General features: G+C 43.4%; 1 long non-coding RNA gene across 2 annotated transcripts; it reads right to left on the bottom strand.

Moving 5' to 3' along the window:
- Positions 1 to 9,036: 9,036 nt before the first annotated feature.
- On the bottom strand, positions 9,037 to 13,009 carry LOC120398649. Of its 2 annotated transcripts, none has more exons than XR_005594602.1 (3): positions 12,912 to 13,009; positions 12,103 to 12,396; positions 9,037 to 9,164 (listed from the first exon to the last, which is right to left on the bottom strand). It is a non-coding gene; the product is annotated as an uncharacterized LOC120398649 (long non-coding RNA). The 2 variants fall into 2 exon arrangements; XR_005594603.1 differs by lacking the exon at positions 9,037 to 9,164 and adding an exon at positions 11,532 to 11,619.
- Between the last annotated feature and the right edge of the window lie 3,139 nt (positions 13,010 to 16,148).

Here is a 16,148-nt window from a genome sequence, read left to right as displayed (position 1 = left end):
GTCAAGCTCTCCCCTTTCATCAGCGCGTCAGTCGCTTGGTGGTGGTGGTGTCTGTAGATGTAGGTGGAAGAGAGAGAGGAGCCTGGCAAACATCTCTCCCTTTTATCATGTTCTTTCTTCCCTCTTGGCTTTGAACACCCCTGGCCACTTCAGAGTCAGGTGAGCGTTACCTCATCACAGTTCCAAACTGACCAAAGGAAGGGGGGTGACTCACTCGCGATTCCAACAGATTCTGTTGTTGCTGCCTAGGCCAGCGTCCTTTCTTACTGTGGGGCTGGGTTGGGTTTGTCCCAGACCTGCCCTGATGAGGTGTGAACTGCCTCTCTATTCTTGGAGAGTTTTTGCCTGGGCTTGCTTTAAGCCATGAGGATACATTTTCAGCTTCATAACTATATACATGAAATTATAACCTATAACCTTACTATAACATCACTATAAGACCAATGCTCAGTACATCATAAGCCTACTGAAGACACCCAACATGACAAACTTTGCATTGGATACCACACAATCATTTTATAAAGATGAACATGAGGATGTAGGGTGTTCCCCCAAGGTACAGAGCGTCACATCTTGCAACAGGGACAGATACCTTAATAGGACAAGGCAGTATGTACTAACAACAAGGAATGCTTATGGTCAAAAAACAAGTACAAGGGACACAAAAAAATGTTTGGAGAGGTAGAATGTACCCTTCTTTGTCAGCCAAGAGATTACTTGTGCCTACAAGGTAGCTTTGGCAACACAACAGAAGGCTAGAGGAACTTTTCATTTTTGCAAATGAACCAGAAAAACAAATTATTTTAGCAAAAGAATCAGAAATTTTTAATATTCCTGAAATGGGAAAAAGCTATGAGCCAAATTATGTGCAGATGCAGACTGACACCGCTACATTGACTTCCATCAAACTGTGCCAGCTTATAGCAGCAGAGAATTTGGCCTGACACTTTACCAGTTTCATGTTCTGTGCAAATAATTTAACCCAGCTCTTCTTTCCCCTGCCAGGTCCCAGCACAGAGAGGGATTCATAGATTTCATAGATTAATCAGTTCCAGTGCCAGAAAGGACCATTGTGATCATCTAGTTTGACCTCCTGTATAAATAACACAGGCCACAGAACTTCCCAAAATAATTCCTAAAGGGGGAATGCACTCAGATTCCTAGAGGTAGTAAGCATTTGGGCATAATAAACCATACTGATCTCATTAGGGCTAAGAGGACTCCAGTTAAAAAGGAAAATGGTCCCAAAGAGGAGGCTGACAAAAGAAAAAATATATATCACATTAACATTTTTGTGTCATAAAACTAAGAATTAATCATGTCCTCTTGGCTGACGGCTGAATGCTTAATCTTGAAAATGGGCCCCAGCAGATGGTTTAATCTTTGGATTCTTTCCATTCAGGAGAAAGGCAGATTTAGGCTATTGCTAGATCAGCTCCTCCATGAATACTGGGAACTCTTTTTCTTTTTAGTATTATTGAGCATTTGCACTAGAATCTCATAGGCTCGTTCATGCAGCCTCTTAAGAGTTGGTATGGCAACTTCCACCTTTTCATGTTCTCTGTATGTATATATATCTTCTTACTGTATGTTCCATTCTATGCATCTGATGAAGTGGGCTGTAGCCCATGAAAGCTCATGCTCAAATAAATATGTTAGTCTCTAAGGTGTCACAAGTACGCCAGTTCTTTTTACACATACAGACTAACACAGCTGCTACCCTGAAACTTGCACATACAGTCTGTGTAATTTATGGCTTTAGAAAATATTGGATAATGTTGACACAATCTTACACTTGGCACAGGTTGGGGAGTGATATGATTTTTTTCCCACATGAAAGCACATTCAGGTGACTTTGGTCATAAGGTGGTCTTGTAACAGAGTTGTGGCAGAACATGTCATGCTTCATCAGTTAATTTGCAGAGAGCCAGTACACAGCCTATGCATCATAAAAGCAGTAAAATACAAACCCAAGAGATGAGAAAAATATCTGGGGAGTTGGATTACTTTGTTTGGTAGTCCAAGAGAGCATAGCTTGAGTGGCACACAGACCTTGTGTGCTAGTGAGCTGAACTCCATCCCTAGGAATATATTGTAATCCAAAATATAAACAGCTTTCAAATAGATTTTATAGTTACTTTGTTCCATTGCCTTCTCAAACATTTCTCCATGCCCTAACAATTCAATGGCCTGACTTTAATGGGAGTTCCACAGACAGTGCTTACAAAATCAGACCCAAATTGTTTTTTGCTTTTATTTCAGATCCTCCCGGCTCATGTGAAAATTCGGAGACTATTTTATATGAGCAATAATAAATCCCACAAAGTGCAGACTATGTTCATGTTAAATATTTGTTTCTAGTGTTTTCTTTTTATAGAAACCTAATTGCCTTGCTGTATTTTGCTTCATAACTGTAACACCTGAAAACTTGCAATGCATTTTAAGCAGAGTATGCTCGATATGATACATCATACGTCTCTCAAGCCCGCACATGAAAGCATGTGCTCTAAGCACAACCTTAGGAAATGGAATTCCTTGACTGCTGCTGAGGAATCTCCAGGGGAAATTCTGAATCAGGATAAACACCTATCGGTGCAGCTGTCAATATCCAGCTCTATTCTGAACCACTGAAGTAAGTAGGAGCTTTATCACTGTACTTAGTCTATAGTCCCACTGTATGCATGGAGGGCCTGATTCTCTACTGTTTCACACCTTATGTGGTCATTTAAATCTGTACAAAATGGGTGAGAAACCACTATTTCACACCTGCTTTGCACTCATTTTCAATAGGTGTAAATGGCAACACAAGGTGCAAGGCAGTGGAAAATCAGTCTCAAAACACTTGTCTTCATTAGAGATTTTTTTACCTTGAATTAACTGATTGCCAGTCAATGTGAGGTAAATACCTTTGTAATGGCTAGTCTGGACACTCCTCAAATGGCTACAAATGCTTGTAATTTACCCTAGGCTCCTTTCTAGAGTAAACCACATACACTTGTAGCCTGAAACAACTATTTGGGAGCATGGAAACTAGCCTTTACAAATGTGTTAACTATGTCTAGTTAACTGACAATTAACTCCAAGATAAAAACTCTGCTGTAGCCATACCTAGATTGAAAGGGTAGGGCAGGAACTATTATTTTGTTCAGTGTTTGCACAGCACCTAGCATAGTGGGGTCCTGGTCCGTCACTGGGGCTTCTAAGCATTATGATAATATAAATCATCATGCTTTAAATGTACAAGTAACTCCATTTTCACTTGCCTCTTTCTGTTGGCAGCCTGCAAGCTAAGCTACTCAAAGAAGCTGGCGTGCTTGCTGTGAAGTCAGAGGTGAGGCTTGGCTTTCAAAAGTTCAACCAAGCAATTTAAGTAATAAGTGCTCATCTAGTCCACATAATCAGTAAGAGCAAATCCTTTCCAAGTACTGAGCAGCCATTGTATGGTGCTAAGGGCCCTCAAATATTGGTGAAGTCAGTGGAAGTTAAGAGTGCTCAACACTGAAAAATCTTCCCCGAGCTGTAAAGGCCTTGAATACAGGAAACTGGGGAGAGGGAGATAACCTATCAGTATCTGCAATGTAGTGTTCAATGATTCCACCAACTGAGCTCTGTCTCTCACTGTGCCAGGTATCTGGGATTGGTGAACTTCATGACTCATTACACACAAAGTGTACATTAAATGATCCCTTCAAGAGATTCAGCAGAGAGAACATGAGTAATTTATAAGCTCTTTATAAAGGCCAATGTGAATTATTAGGCGGAAGCTACAGGCAGTTTCTAGAGTATACTACTGCAAAGAGGGGCGAGAGAGAGAGAAAATTCCCACCTTGATATTTTCTTTCTTGGACCTTTGTAAAGAGGGCAGCTAATAACAAGAGTAACTGTCATAATAAATTCCCACTTATCAGCCTAGCAGGGTTACAGATGCATCAGCACCTTCAGTCCAAGGATATGCAGTTTAAGAGGTTGATTTTACAATGTAATAGTCTGGTGAGTTAGCATTTGGGGATTCACTTCAGGAGCGTGTGCACAATTTGTTCTGCTGGGTACGATCAGAATACTAAGCCCCTTTTTTTGAATAAAGGGTCCAGGGGCCACCCCTGTTTGGATTTTAATTTTTATAGTGCATTTTAGGAATACATTATACAGAACTGAACAACAAAGAAAAACTTTAAGTGAATTCTATTCTACTCCCATTCCTAGACCTCCCCCTGCCCAGCACTTTAGTATCCGGTGCCTTCCAGAAATTCATTACGCAACAAATCTAGCACTTGCCATGCATGGTCAGTTGAACTTACTGGAATTTTTTCTCTTTTGTTTCAAAAATACTAAGGAAACAAACCAGCCAAAACTGCCTGACCATTATGTTCTGTGCAGTGTTGTTGCAGTCATGTTGGCCCCAGGATATTAGCAAGACAAGATGGGTGAGGTAATATCTTTTATTGAACCAACTTCTGTTGGTGAGAGAGACAAGATTCAAGCCACACAGAGTTGAAGAAGAGCTCTGTGTGGCTCAAAAGCTTGTATTTCTCCCCAACAGAAGTTGGTCCAATAAAAGATATTACCTCACCCATTTTGTCTCTTCTTGGATGTTTTCTGCAAAAAATTTTTTCCAAATGTCATTTAAAAAAAGCTAAATATCATAATATGAAAACACTGATGACAAAAGGCAAAAAGAATTAATCTGAAATTTATATATATGAATTAGCGGAAGGACGTGTGACAACTCAAATCGTTTTAGAAGCAAGCAAGCATTAGAACGGTATGCGCCTTATCTCTCCTCCGTACCACAGGCTTATTTCAGTTATAAATTCTCATTCAGACTATTCAAGCATTTCTTCTGTGTGATTTAAGAAGGATGCATTCATTTCCATTGTATGTCTAAACCCAGTGCTTTACTATACGGATATGTTTTCTTCAAGGTTATCTGCATAAACATCAATGGCAGTGAGAGGTTGTTTACTTTGGAGACAGGGCATATGGTGGTACCGAGGGTTAACATGAAGGAGAGGGATGCTAGTAGTATGTGGTGGGTAGCTAGTTATACCTGCTGACAGTTCACTCTCAGAAACTTTTTACAGCTTAGAAATAATCTTCTCCCCTAGCTTTCAGTGTCTTTCTAACAGGGTGGCTTGCTTGTGCTCTGTAGACTGGAAAGCTTGGTGCTAAACCAGCCCCAATTACAGAATCAGCCCCAGCTGAGAGAAATCAGGTGCATGCCATTAAAAGGAGCCAGGCCTAAGGGAGCCTACCTGGGTGGGAATGAGACGGTAGAAAGTACCCACCTGCTGAAGTAAAGAAACAGATTGACAGAGCCTTGTAACAAAGCCCGTTGCCAACTCTGTCCACATATCTATTTAGGTCCTATGATGGTGTCCCCTGATCACATCAGCCACACTATCAGAGTCTTGTTTTCCTGCACATCTACCAATGTGATATATACCATCATGTGCCAGCAATGCCTCTCTGCCATGTACATTGGCCAAACCAGACAGTCTCTACGTAAAAGAATAAATGGACACAAATCAGACATCAAGAAAAAAAGCAGGGTGGCTGGAGCCAGGGCAGGGGGTAGGCCCTTTATGCGCTGCGCCCTGCCCTGGCTGGGAGGGGGAGAGGGAGAGAGAGGGAGAGAGAGAGAGGGGGGGTCAGTGGTGGCAGCACCACCCGCCACCACCACCCTGACCGCAGCCTCCGGCTCCGGGGCCCTCTCTCTCTCTTTTCGGGGAAGGACAGAGGCTGCCCAGGAGGCCCTGCAAGAAGCTTGGAGTTTTGGGGCTAACAGGCAGCGCGCAGGAGGAGCAGGGCAGCCCGGTGAGGTGCTCCCCGCTGTGCTGCAGCTGGAGCTGCATACAGATCGCAAACAAACAAACAACAACAAACAGGCTACCCTGTGGGTGCCAGCTCAGGCTGCCACCCATACCCCACAACACCCCCCCTTGCTTCCTGCCTTCCTGCCTTTCTTTCTGGAGCCTGCCTCTGCCTGCCTTCTTGGGTGTGGGTGCTCTCCTCACTCTCTCACACAGCTGTTTGTGTCAACAGAGTGGTGGAACAAACTTTGTGGGGTGATGGGAAAGGGTGCAGGTGTAGGTTAGGAGAGGAGTGGGGGTTGGGTTTTGTGTGGTGTGTTGTGGTGAGTGGGGTTGTGTTGCAGGGGGGGCATGGCTGGGGGGGGCTGGCTGGTCTCCCAAAAAAAAAAAAATGAGGCTGTGAGGAAAAAAAATCGTGAGGGATCAAAACTAGATCCTTGGTTGGATGCAGGGGAGGCTGGGGGACTGGGGGCTGCTGGTGACAGCAGGTGGCTTTCTTGGTGGAGGAGAGAGGAGGGGGGCGGTCAGTGCTGGGTGGCTTGGGCACACTCTTCTGGCTTCTTGTCTGGCTGTGTTTTTTTGGGCCGAGCAGGGTTTCGGGAGCGCGTAGAGGTCTTGTAGGCTTGTAGGTGTCTGTCTGAGTCTGAGGAAAATGGGGGTGTAAGACCTGCGCCTGTAATAAATGGTGCTGTGGTGTTCCGTGTTGTTATAATATTCAAAAACCAGCTGGAGAACACTTCAATCTCCCTGGTCACTCAATTACAGACCTAAAAGTCACAATATTACAACAAAAAAACTTCAAAACCAGACTCCAACAAGAGACTGCTGAACTGGAATTAATTTGCAAATTGGACACCATTAAATTAGGCTGGGAGTGGATGGGTCATTACACAAAGTAAAACTATTTCCCCATGTTTATTTTTTTCCCCTGCAGTTCCTCACACCTTCTTGTCAACTGCTGGAAATGGGCCATTTTGATTACCACTCCAAAAAGATTTTTTTCCTCTTGCTGGTAATAGCTCACCTTAACTGATCACTCTCATTATAGTGCATATGGTAACACCCATTGTTTCATGTTCTCTCTGTGTGTGTATATATATAGATATAGATATCTTCCTACTGTATTTTCCACTGCATGCATCTGATGAAGTGGGTTTTAGCCCACAAAAGCTTATGCTCAAATAAATTTGTTCGTCTCTAAGGTGCCACAAGTACGCCTGTTCTTCATACTTAAAGTAGTTATCAAGGGTTTTCTGTCAAACTGGGAGGATGTTTCTAGTAGGGTTTCACAAAGATCAATCCTGGGTCTGGCGGTATTTAATGTTTCCATTAATGACTTGGATATTGGTGTGGATAGTATGCTTATAAAATCTGCTGATGATACCAAGCTGGGAGGGGTTGCAAGCACTCTGGAAGACAGGCTTAGAATTCAAAATGACCTTGACAAATTGAAGAAGTGACCTGAAATCAACAAGATGAAATTCAATATGGACAAGTGCAAAGTACTACACTTAAGAAGGAAAAATCAAATGCACACTGCAAAATGGGGAATAACTTCCTAGGTGGTAGCACTGTAAAAAAGCTGGGGGTTATAGTGATTCATTCAATTTGTGATCCAGCAATGTGATGCAGTTGTGAAAAAGGCTAATATTCTGTATCAATGTGAGTTTCCTTTGTAAGAGAAGAGGTACTTGTCCCACTCACCTCAGCCCTGGTGAGGCTTCTGCTGGAATACTGTGTTCAGTTCTGGGTGCCACACTTCAGGAAAGATGTGGACAAATTAGAGAGTCCAGGGGAGAGCAACAGAAATGAGGGGGAAAAAAAAGTTTACAAAACCTGACCTTTCAGGAAAAGCTTAAATATTGGGAATGCTGAGAAAAGAAAATTGAGGGGAGACCTGATAAGCCTTCAAAAATGTTAAAGGCTGTTATAAAAAGAATGGTGATCAATTGTTCTTCAAGTCCAGTGAAGGTACAAGAAATTGTACTTTAATATGCAGAAAGGGAGATTTAGATGAGATATTAGAAAAAAGTTTTCTAACAATAAGGAAAGTTATGCTCTAGTAAGCTTCTAAGGGAGGCTGTGAAATCCAGGTTAGAGATTTTTAAGAACAGGATGGACAAATACTTGTGTCCAGGATGGTCTAGGTATGCTTGGTCCTGCCTCGGCATAGAGGCCTAGACTTGTTGACCTCTTAGCATAGGGTTGAATGGGACCTTATGGGAGTCTAAACCTTACCACTAGTGACTTGCACCCAGGAGATCAACGGTGGGGCAGGAGGCCCAGGCCCCCCTTGACTCCTGACCAGTATTAGAAATTTCACTCTGCTGCCCTTCCATCATGGCTGAGCTATCTTTGAGTGGCACTGTGACCCTGTGTGCCTCCTTGTTGGTTTTTACACACACTTTTGCAGTCCTTACAGCCCTGATGGGCACTGGGCACACCCAGGGAGGAGTGGCACCAAGAACTCCTTAGTCACCAGGAAGGTGGGAAGATTGGCTGCAGGCTTTTTGTTCCTTCCTGGGAAAGTAGGAGGATGGATCTGTGGCTCCTAGAACTGCCTGGCCCCTGGAGGGGATGGTTCTCTTGAGCCTGACTACATCTCTGGATAAGAGCTTGGTGTGGGGCAGTGATGCAGGGGGAGAGCTCAGAGCTGGGTGTACAGTAGTGCAGGGGGAAGGGTGTGGGGCAGCAGGTGGGGACTGTGGGTGGCTCTGGGTGCAGTGTCGGAGAGTGCAGGTCTGGGTACAGAGGCAGCATGAAAGAGCTCAGGGCTGAGGATGGGGGAGTGGCAGGGGAGAGTTTGGGACTGGGTGCAGGATGTGGGAGGGAGAGAGAGCTCTAGGCCCCCTCTTTAGGAAAGTTCTGGTTAGGCACCAAGTGACTTTAAATGCCTACCGGGTTAGACAGCAGCCACGTAGGAGTCTTGGATCACAGTAGTGCCTAAAAACATGACGTAGATGCCTTAGTACCTTTTGTGGATCCCAGCCTTAGTAATTGTAGCAGCAGCCATTTCTTTTAACGAATGCTACTGAACTATAGCTTGTGCATAAACTCCATTATCACTGTCCCCATGACTTTGCATGAGCCATATGTTGTGTGTGCATGGACACATACATTGCATTCCGAAACTATAGCCAATGTGGCAAGTATCATTCTATTTAACCATATGAAATGTGACCTGCTGCAATATTAATAGCATACTATTGGAAACCCAAATTGGAGGGGGAGGGGGAAGGAGAGGAGAAAAAGTAGTTTATCAACAAAACATTTTCACCTATTTCTCTCTCATCTTCTGGGACTTGTGTCCCATTTTTCCACTCATGTCCCTGCAGAGTTTGAGATGTAGTGTGTCTGGAGAATAAAACAACAAGTCAAACTTCCTCAAGCTGCCCTGCAGTGTGTTGGAGGGTATTTTTCAAATAAAGATATTTGTCAGCATAGAAGAATTTTGTTTTTACAACCACTCCAGATCTGACAAATTTGTGCTTGGAGGATGAACGAGAAACCCATTTCAAACACATATTTATTTTGTAATCCTTTCAAATACATGATTTATGGGATTGCCTCACCCATTGCAGCAGTGCTCCAAAGGCCCGATCCTGCTCCATTCAAGGAACTGGGAGTCAGGCTATTTACTTCAATGCCAGCCATATCAGGCCCAAAGCGTGCAGATGTACTAATAGTACATTTCAGACGTTCTCAATCTTTTCCCTCCTGGGTCCTCAGCACCCCTCTCGGTTAGCCCTATGGGAAGGGTGACCCCATGACACCTGTTCACAGTGCCCTGGGGCTGAAAACACAGCGTCTGTAGCTCTTAAAGCTTAACTTTCCTGTGTGCCTCCGTCTAGCTCTGTGAATATGCAGGCAGTTCTTTCTGGGAAGCATGAATTAGGCAGAGTCTCTTCCCTTGTCATTGTTATACCTCAATAGAAAAGTTCCTGTTCTTACCTAGACCTGCATCTGCACTGTGTGTTTCCCTACTACTGTAGCAGTAGTAGAGTGGCATTCAGCACAGGGGTGACACTCTGGCATGGTTTTCCAGAAGGAGTTGTAGGCACCCTTTCCTAGAGGAGCCTCTGGGTGTTCCAGTTGGAAGATCCTGAGCGCTGCAATCCATCCTTGGAGATTACAACTCCCATGATGCCTTGGGGACGAGAGAGACTTCCTCTTCTAGGGAATGGAGCCTAGCATGCGGTGGGCTCCGTGTTGGCGAGCAGGGGCGGCTCCAGGCACCAGCTAAGGAAGCAGGTGCTTGGGGTGGCACTTCATCCGCTATTGGGGCGGCACGGCCGAGTCTTTGGCGGGAATTCAGGGCCGGGTCCCTCAATCCCTCTCTTCCTCTTTGAGCTGCCACCGAAGTGCCGCCAAGGAGGCAGAGAGGGAGTGAAGGACCCACTGCTGAACTGCCACCGAAGAATGGAGCGGCACGATTGAGCTGCCGCTGAAGTGCTGCCAATCGTCTTTTTTTTTTCTCCCGCCACTTGGGGCAGCAGAAAACCTGGAGCCGGCCCTGTTGGCGAGGAGCTGAGATTGCTGGATGGAGCTCTGTCCAAACCAGGAGCTGCTGCTAGGAAGCCAGAAGCTGCTGCTGAGAGCCTGCTGTGGCCTTGATCAAGCAGGGAGCCTCAGAGGCTGTTGATGGCTTCACTGGAGCCAGGGCAGAGACTGTTTCTGTGTCTGGAGCTGATCGAGGTGGGCCTGCAGTGAAGGCCATGTGAGTAACCACCACCCTTGTTTCCAAAAGTGCTTGCAAGGGGAGTGGGACAGCAAAGAGATTTCAAGGGGTTGTCTGAGTCTTAGAGGGGCCGGAGTGGTCTTGTCATCTAACCAGAACCCAGGGTTCCTGGCAACTGATTAAAACAACTCCAACCTTCAGAGAGGGTGTACAGCTAGGAATGATCCCACATTAGAATTGTTTTGGCCCTTGTTTTGGCTGGACAGATTCACTGGACTAACAGAGTGCTGGCCCCAGCTTCAAGATCCTAACATGTGCCCACGCAAGCGTCTATTATTCTGAAATGCAGAAGAGTGCGCCCTTGGGGGTGGGGTAAACGATGGCAGTGTAAATGCAAGTTAGATAAGTTTCATTTACTACTGTTAACTGTATTTGTTAATTGGTTTATCAAACTGCCCCCTGATTTAAATTAGTAGTGACATTTAATCTCAGGCTTATACCATGTTTCCTTACTTTAAGTATAGGTGTGTTAAGTGTATATTGGGTGTATATTGTCTTTATAATTGGTATTTTTGAGTTAGACCCGTTGCACAGATTAGCCTAGATTTACTCCTGGAGACTCCCAAGGCACACCGGTGAGTGTGTATAGGACCCAGCTAGGTGGAGGCACCGCCAATTTACATTTCCTTTACAAATAAAAGGACCGCAGAAGAGGGGTAGATAGAGGATTCCCACCTATCCAACATCACCACTGGGATACTCAGGCTCTTTACCGTCAACACAACATCAGTCACTGGGGCACACAGGTAAGTGTTGCGTGCTCTCAAGTAATCCAGGGAGGGATGGGGGCGGGGTCAGGAAGAGGGGGGAGTTGCGGGCGTTTAACTCTGCACTTATTGCAGTAAAAATAAAGTGTATTGTACTGTTCTCTCTGTATAAGAACACTGAGATGCAAAGATTAAAATAATGAAATAGTACAACGAAGGCAGTGAAACAAGACAGACAGGCAGGGCAAATTGTAATCCAGTTTACATTAGAATAAAATGTACATTTCTTTGAAACAGGTGTAGCAGAGTAGATGTGGCCCATAGAAACTTGTTCAAAAGTCTGATTACAGGAGTCCTCTGCTACCTAATTGAAGAAGTGAAGCCAGTCAGAATCTTAAATCCCTGCCCAGAAAAGTAGTGACTGAACAGTAAATATCACAAGATATTTAGGGGCAGGTTGTGCAACTCTCTAAGTGCTTACCAATATGAGAGAAACACAGATTCAACATATACAATTTGTAATGTGCCTACATGACTTAGGAACCTAGGTCCCACTTGAAACAGTATTCAAGTTCCTAAGTCAACTAGGTGTTTTGAAAATTTTAGCCAAAGACTTTAGGAACCACTCCTGTGAGTACACATACTCCAGATATGGGGATTTTGTGGAGCCCTTATTGAGCAATTACTCTCACATGATCTAGTGCTGTATTAAACCCAACATAGTGATGTAAATTGTGTAAAACCATTTATGTTCACAAAGCGTAACATGACCAGAACTGAGGACTTAAGTCCTCTCTCTTTGTCCAGAGAGCAGGAGCCACATGAGCAACAGCAGTGCAAGACTCACCTCAGTGCCATGCCTCAAACTTGACCTGGTAGAATTTCTTGCTGCAATAAGATAGTTCTGTCTCCATAGCCATGTGATAGACACCTATCCGCTAGGAACTCGACGGAGACTGTGGATGCCCTGTCTGCAGCCTGAGCTTTGGTGGGATGTTGAGGAAGTAGTTGGGAACAGATGGGTTTAGTTTGATCAGGAGGCCTGGGCCTGTCCTCATGAGTTAGGGAACTGACTCCCCATTCTTCTGATCCCCATGCAGGGTCTGAGTAACAATGTTGTGCTGCTGCTACTCAGTGGTACCTTCAATTAACCAGTGAGAGAGGAGAAACAATTAGGATCTGCTATGGAGAGACACGGGGATCAAGCACAGGCAATGAACAAAGAACTAGCAAAGACAAGGGAGTACTTAAATATAACTGTCTATGCAGACATTTATAAACACACTTGTCACCCTGGCATAGAGCACCACTTCACTGATACAAGAGGGGGAAATAATCCCAGAATAGGTTGATAGGGATGTGTGAAGGCTGAGGTGACAAGTAGACAAGGGAAGGAGAAACATGAGGTTGGGAAGGGGATGCAAGCAAACAAGGGTCAAAAGGGACAGACAAGGAAATACAGAAGGAGAAGCCACATACTAGGGGACAGAAAAAGGCACAAAAGAGACAACAGGAGGGAAGAGAGCCACGGGCAGACAGAGTGGGCAAAAACTTCTTGTTCTCCTTCCAGATATTCCAAAATGGTATTAAACAACAAACAACAACAAACTTAGTTTCTACTTCAAATACCTTCCCTTGGAGAAAATAGTTTCTTACCTGTAAGATTTACCTGAAAGTGCAGAGATGGGAGGCAGTGAAGGAGAGAGACAGTGAAAGATGCTTCTTGGATATCATAGCATGTTATTGAAAGAACAGCCTCTTGTGTGGCTTGCCATAATTAATCAAAACCTGCCAGGCATGGGTACACTGCAGATCTAAAACTGCACTTCATTGTAAACATTTTAATTGCTATTTCCAACATTTGGCTTTCATTAAAGCCAGAAGAGACTTTTGTAACTGTTTTCATAGGATAAATACTGGAAACCCCATCCTCCCCATGAAGAGTCCTGTTTTGCTGACATGTTGTTTTGATTTTATTTTTAAAGTTTCAGGCGTAGCTTTTATTATTACCAGCAGTTCTAGAAGTCTGAATAGGAAGGAATGATCTGATGCTATGTTGATGTAATTAGTGTGCAGTTTTCTTCCTCAGTACAGTGCCACTGGTTTATAGCAAAATGTAATGCATGTTACATTGCAGAGGAAGTTGCATTCCACAAGATGCCATATATATTACTTGAAAAGATGTCTGCTCGTGCCAGACTTACAGTACAATGTATAAAGAAGTATGTTTTCAAGATGTTGTGCAATATGAGAATTGCAATGTGACCAGCCATGTTTATTAGGCCTAGGGGTGATCTGCATGTGAGTATTCTATTGCTTGTACTGAAGTATTACAGAAGATGTGTATGTATTTGCCCTGCCTCTCCCTCAACGACAGTGAGTGAGGCGGACAAAGAATGGACTGAGTCTTGGCTACGCCCTCCAAGTGCATCAGCCAATGGGGCTGCACCAGCATGCCTGCAGCTGGGTCTATACTAGAAACTTTTCCTAATGTAATGGGGGGGAGATGTCTTTTTACGACACTTCTATACCAGCAAAAGCCCTTGCATAGGCATAGTTATACTGGCATAAAAGTCCTTTTGCTGTTGTAGCTTATTTCTCTTGGGGGAACTGATATAAGCTATACCACCACAAACACTCTTTTTCCAGTATAAGTTGTGTCTACAATGGGGAGGATTGCTCATATAGCTATAATTACACTAGAGAAGATTTGTTGACTAGGCCTAAACTACTATTCCCCTGTAGAAAGGAGAGAATGGTGGCTCTCTGAGCTGTAATTCCTTCTCTGCTTTGCTCCTGAAACAGTGCAGCAAAAATGCTCCACCCATTTCTATGGGCTGCATCCTTGGGAGACAATCTAGTCTTAAATTTGGAAAGTGTTTTGAGATCCTCACATGAAAGTCATTATAGAAGTACAGAGTGTTTAGTATTGTTTCTCAGCTCAATAGTTTTGGTTATTCTAACTAAAAATATGAACAAAAATGAGAACACAAATCTTGTATGCCACACACTATCTGCTCTCCAATCCGTATATACTTAGCTATTTTTGTTGCTTTCCTAATAAGTAGAAATACTGAACATCTTTTCCATAAAAGAGCAGAACTGGCCCAGAAATTTCCATTGAAAATCCAGTTAGGAAGTTTCAAATGACAAATTGTGAGTAAGCAATTTCTTAAACTGGCCATTTTAAGATACCTTAATGATGGTTAGCTACAGAGAAGTCCGAGTGGCTCTCGATCTGCCAGGAGGCTACATCCCTTTGGGATTTGCCATAATGATGGTTAGGATGGGGGTTTGTGAGGGAGAGGGGATTAGTAGGTTTGGGGACAAAGTGATAGAGTCAAGCTGAAAAGCTGGCAAGTGGGTAAGGTGCAAAGTAACTTGAATATATCACGTTTTAAGTATGGCCTGCATGACTGAAGAAATTCCTCCTGGCTTTAAGTAGTCTGATAGTTTTGTTAAATAATGTAACTGGTCCATACATTTTTGTTTTAAGTGCAATTCACAGGAGTAACAAACTTAACACATTCATTTTGAGGGCAATTTGTATCTTTATTAGTAATCTTTAGTCAGGCCAAGGAGTCGTCTTAAGCTTTTTTCACTTCTGATATTAGTGTTCTGGTTTTGAAAACTCTGTTTGCTATTTGAGAGAAGTGCTCTATACAGAAGACAGAAATTTAAAAGCATCATGCTGAAGAGCCAACCTGCTCAGAAGTTATTCTAGACCTAATAACTGGAAATGAGCTAGGTATAATAAATAAGGGACCTGATTCTGATTTCACACCAGTGCAAACCAGGAGCAACTCCATTAAAGTCAAAGGAGGTACACCAGTGTAAGACTGGTATATGTAAAACCAAAATTTGACTAAAGGGTACAACTGGATGGTAACTAACCAGATGATTTGAAAAGGTTTTAAAGGTTGAGGGCCTATAGAAATGACAGTAAGTGTAAAAAAAGCGAGTGGCAAATGGAATTCAGTAATGCATGGGAAATCTATGGCTGGGAACTGTTTCAGTATGGTTGTGGACACTACAATCCAGAAAAATGAAAACAGTTAGGAGCCCAACTGGAATCCCAAAGTTTAATCAGAGAGACTAAAGAGAAAGAGAAGGTGCAGAGGACAACTTATAAAAATTGAAGCTTGGAAGAAGGAAAACAAGGGTTTTTGTTTTTTTTTAATTGCAGAAGAAAGAAAAATTAGAGCAAAAGAGAGAATAATGAACATCAAATTACATGGCACAGTTCAGCTAAAAGAGCTTTCTCCAAAATATATGCATGCACCAGATAAAAGGGAAAAGAAAACAGTTAGAATAGTGAGCTTTATGGTAGGGTGAAAACGTTATACAGTTAAATAATTACTCTGTCACTCTTTACAGAGGAAGAGAATGGAGATGTGTCCAAATTGGGGGTCATTTTTTGGGGGCACATTAAAGGAGAATAACATGGGAGAAGAAAGGAGTCCAGGAGAGCTGTATTTTAAAGAATCCTTATTGAGGTTGCAGGAACAAACCATCCCAATGTGTAGAAAGAATAGTAAATATGGCAGGTGACCAGCTTGGCATAACAGTGAAATCCTTGCTGATCTTAAACACAAAAAAGAAGCTTACAAGAAGTGGAAGATTGGACAAATGACCAGGGAGGAGTATAAAAATATTGCTAGAGGTTAAGTCTATTAATGGCTATTAGCCAGGATGGGTAAGGAGTGGTGTCCCTAGCCTCTGTTTGTCAAAGGGTGGAGATTGATGGCAGGAGAGAGATCACTTGATCATTACCTGTTAGGTTCACTCCCTCTGGGGCACCTGGCATTGGCCACTGTTGGCAGACAGGATACTGGGCTGTTTGGACCTTTGGTCTGACCCAGTATGGCCGTTCTTATATTCTTATGCTCAGGC

This window comes from Mauremys reevesii, linkage group 2 (assembly GCF_016161935.1).
Source record: "Mauremys reevesii isolate NIE-2019 linkage group 2, ASM1616193v1, whole genome shotgun sequence".
Taxonomy (NCBI): Eukaryota; Metazoa; Chordata; order Testudines; family Geoemydidae; genus Mauremys; species Mauremys reevesii.
The sequence above is the reverse complement of the archived record's forward strand: the minus strand, read 5'-3'. Positions and strand labels throughout refer to the sequence as shown.